At 31.4% G+C, this 4,878-nt stretch overlaps 1 pseudogene; it reads left to right on the top strand.

The window, feature by feature from the left end:
• The first annotated feature begins 1,791 nt into the window (after positions 1–1,791).
• Positions 1,792–4,421, top strand: LOC107483364 (ferritin-like catalase Nec2; annotated as a pseudogene).
• The last annotated feature ends 457 nt before the right edge of the window (positions 4,422–4,878 follow it).

Genomic DNA, 4,878 nt, shown 5'->3' on the forward strand with positions numbered 1-4,878 from the left:
ATGGTGATTTAAACTGAAGAGTGAAAGTGGGTAATCTGTTAATGATGTAAATAGTAGTAATGAAGGTATCCTCCCAAAACTTGAGTGGAAGAGAGGCTGTAGCCAATGGGGAAACACCCATTTCTGTAATTGTGTTGTGTCTTCTTTCAACATTGTCCTGTTGCTCATGCGTATAGGGACATGATCATGATAAGCCGTGAGATATTCCATGTTCTTTCAAAAAATTAGTAAACGAGCGTGAGAGAAATTCCTGTCCATGGTCAGATTGTAAGGCCTTAGTTTTAAAACCTATTTGATTTTTAGTAAATTTTTAAAATTCTGAAATGCGAGAAGAGCTTGAAATTTGTTAGTAAAAAGAAAGAGACATGAGAATTCGGTAAAAGTATCGATAAAAATAATATAATATCGAAACCCGCTTCTAGATAAGATTGGGGCTGGCCCCTAATATCTACAAAAATTAGCTCTAGGAGTGTAGAATAAATAGATTCAGAATTAGAAAATGGGTTTTTGTGCATTTTAGCCATGCTATAAAACTTACAAATATGGGTAGTATGTGGATCATATTTAGTTGGGATATGACACTTATAAAAATTGTTAGCCGACTCAGGGAAAGAACAATTCATCGGCGAATATGGAGCCGGGTTCTACAACAGCAATAGAGAAATTGAAGGTGTCATTTTCTGTACGGTCCAATGAAAAATTTTTTAAGGTGTTTTTTTCTTCACTGAAAATTGGAGAAGTCAAAGAAATTGTGATAAAAAATTCTTTGCCAACAGTTGAAGTATAATCATGAAGTACAGTGGTGGTTGAATGGGTTCTTTTGATAAAAATTCATATTTATAAGAGAATCCAATAATAATTATCTATTTCATTATGCATTCTGGTCCTTAAAGGATCAAAATATTCTTTCACCGTCATAGAAAGCTCCACAAAAGACTGATTCTTGATGAATCTTTTACGAAGAATAAGAGGAACTAGCTAGTATGAACCGAGAAAAAAAATTCATCGAAAGAAAGTAATAAAACTAATAACCAACAGTCCTTAATACCGTATTATAGAAACTAGTAAATTATTACAAATATTGAGAAGTCAAAACTATTTTACAATATTACAAATTATAACTTATATACATCTCCTATGCCTTTGCACGTACTTTGAACAAGATAAAAAGATGGACTATAATAATACTATATGAGCGCCATACCAAATCCTCATATACTATGCGTCAATAGTCATCAAAGATTGAACTCTAAATTTTGATACTATATTATAAATTAATTTTTTTAATTTAAATGAGTAAGAAAAGGCATATATCTAATGATAATGCACTATCTTTTGATCCGTCAGGACCGCTATTCCACATATTATTGATGGAAATTAAATTTGGTGCATAATAAAATTGGCCATGCATCCAATTGGAACCAAACTAAAAATCTTTGGATGAGAAAGGGTCATTGTTCCATTCGATTCCCATGTAATTTCAAAATTGTGGTCTCCAACTGCCCATTAATATAGTAACTTCAGCTCAAGGCACGCAAAGTGTTGTTACTTGTAGAGCTGTGTTATAAAAATAATTAATTTTTTTAATTAAAATGACTTTATTATAAAATAAATATTCATATACAACTATTGTACTATTTTTCTTTTGTTAACCAAAAATAGAGAGATTCGAACTGTGACTTCTTAAGTGAGTATGAAAAATTATACCATTTAAGATATAACTCATTGACATTAATAACTTGTCATTCAACTAATAAATCAATATGAGTGTTATAATTTACATCAAGAGAACACTTAAGAATTTTTTCATAAAATTCATCACATAAAAATTATTCGACCATGTCTATGTTATGTAAACGAATTCCTATATATATATATATATATATGAACCACCAAAGTATGCATGCATCATTGACAACAAACAAACAAAAATGGCAGTTAACATTATTTCCAAATCTAGCAAATCCTTTGTTATAACGTTGTTTCCATTACTAGTGCTCTTCTCTTATACTCCTAATATAGTTCTTGTAAGATCAGACAACACAACTATCACATCAACTGAAAAAGATTTGTTTGAATTTACTTTGAATTTTGCTTACTTGGAATGTGAGTTCTTCTTGAATGGGATATCGGGATATGGATTGGATGTTGTTGACTTGCTCCAAATTTAGTAGAAGGAGGACCCCCTCTTATTGCTGCCAAAAGGGCAAATCTTGGTCCCCTTGTTAAGGATCTTATGTCCCAAATTGGTTATTAATACACTGGACAATTGAGGTTCATTCTCATCTCCAATTATATTATCACTTTTGGAATTATATATGTGTATATTGTTCTTCAATCAATTCTTTAGAATATGCAATTTCAATTTAGTGAAGGATAGTTCATGTTATTGAATGAGTCTTGATTATTGAGTGCAGTTAGGAATCTGTTGAGATTAGTTAGTTAACTATATAATTTTCTTTACAAAAATTCTCTCCTCTGGCTCTCCATTCAACCAATTTATGTTCTTATCTCAAAATTACTTTATAGTATCAAGAATTTAATATTGTTCCATGATTGCCACACCCGAAAATACATTGCTCTTCCTTCTACATTCACACCAAAGTCTTTTTAGAATTCCATTTTTCATAAATTTATTGGTGAAAGCAAACGTACGATTTGGTAACAACAAGCTTTAGCTGCGATTTAATTTGAGAACAAGCTAGGATATAAAGATCTGACACTTTTTATTAATATTAACCAGCACTTAACTAATACTCTATTTTCATACTATTAGAATTAGAATTAATATTTAAGATTTAGAGTATTACTAGTTAAGTATTGGTAAAAAAATAATAAATTTTATTAATTATCTAATATTATTCCTAAGAGATACCTATCATTTTAGGATAATTTTTAAAAAATAAAATAAGAAAAATGTCTTTTTAACATTATTTGTTAACCAAATTGAATCTTACTTTTTAAATCTATAAGATAAAACTACATAACAATCAGAGTTTATGTACATAGAAATACAAATTTTTGTGTTAAAGTGTTGGTTTTTTTTTTATTTTTGGCTCTGTTAATTAAATATCAAAATGTAATTATATAATTATATTTAAGAGAACAAATAGTGATAATGAAGAAGAATATATCAGAATACGAAGGTGGCTAGACAAATGAACCCACAAGTTTAATTTTAATTTATCCTACTTAATCAGTACTTTATTTTGTGATGGTTTTATGGATTAGTAACAAAGTGTGATAGTAACAAAGATGATGTTAAATTTGGTTGCAGAGCCAGAAAGCGGATAGTGAAAGGGTTTCTAAAGCCATTGTTGAACATAAGCTCTGAATTATTTGCCCAATTAATGGATAATGCCTTTGAAAGGCCACTTGTACCTCCATTCGATCCTTATGTCAATGAAATCAACTTTTTGCTTGCATCTTACGTTATTCCTTATATCGGCGTTACCGGCCTAACTAATGCGAATACATTGCTCGAAACTCCAACCACCAAGGCGGTATATTATTAAATCTTAAATTCTAAATTTTTAAACTGCTTATTATTTTTTATTAGAATTTAATTTTAATATATTGTCAGTGTAAAATAGTTTTACACGTATATTTTATTATGTAACACCAATAAAAATAACTATCTTTTATATTAACAAAAAAAAATATATAATTGTATTACAGTGCATCAAAATTTAACTTTTATTATTTTATTTGATATATGTTGCAATGCAAATGTAGCTTCTTGCTAGAATTCTCAGCATGAAATCTGGCCAAGATGGAGTTATTCGAACGTTGCTATATGAACATCGAGCACGATTGGTAGATCCATATAAAGAGAGTGTGGAAGAGTTCACGAATCGCGTTTCAGAGCTTAGGAACAAGTTAGGAAGGGAAGGTCTTAAAGATGAAGGTCTTGTGGTACCTAAATAGCTTGGTGCATAGGGTAAAGTGAGTGGGAATATTCTTTTTGGTAACAATGATTCTCTTCAACATGGGAGAACAGCACCGGAACTGTTGAGGATAGTGTATCTGACAGGCAACGAAAGTCGCCCTGGTGGCTTCTTTCTAAGGGAGCTGATGGTGTTCTAGCTAAATCTTTCGGCTGATTTTTTTGGTTATGGAAGAGGTTAAGGTGTTGTTTCGGGTTATGAAAGATGGGGTGCTACACCAATTTGTGGGACAGCTTTTAGCTCAGATTTGGTGTGAAGAAATCGGACCCTTCGAGTTCTTTGTTTTGAAAAAAGGATCCGTTTTGCTTGGAGGATACGAAAATCACATAAACAAAATCGGACCGTGCGATATCTCCGTGATCAAATCGGATAGTTCGTTTTCTTCGTTGATTTGTTTTTTGAATTTGGTTCTACTAGTCACTGGGTCCGAGTTGTGCATGAGGAATAAATTTTTTTAATCTACAGAGAATGAAATCAGACGGTCCGTTTTCATTTATTATATAGTATTTTTGAATTAGGTTAAACAACTCGGTTGGTCCGAGTTGTGTGTATATATATATACACTAGTGAAGGTGTGCGAACCGTAGATAGCCGACCAAATCTAAGTTTCTTCATCTTGTTCGACTTCTCTTCTTCTTTCTCCGAGTCTGGTGTGTGTTTACTTGGGTTGGGAAAAAAAGTTGATGGTGAAGTTTCTATTTTTGTTTAAGTAAGTGAGAGGAATGGATGATAGAGTCCTTTTGAAAGTGTATTCTTTTGGTCAAATTTTGTTGCAGACGCCTGAAGAAGTAAAATTTGTTTGTGAAGATCCATTAGATGTTGTTATTCCCTTCACAATTTCATTTGAAGAGCTTAAACGCGTGATTTGTGAGAGGATAGATTCGGAGATGTCAAGAAAAATATCATGTATTTTATACAGATATCTTGTACC

The sequence above is a fragment of the Arachis duranensis genome, chromosome 4 (assembly GCF_000817695.3).
Source record: "Arachis duranensis cultivar V14167 chromosome 4, aradu.V14167.gnm2.J7QH, whole genome shotgun sequence".
Classification (NCBI taxonomy): Eukaryota; Viridiplantae; Streptophyta; class Magnoliopsida; order Fabales; family Fabaceae; genus Arachis; species Arachis duranensis.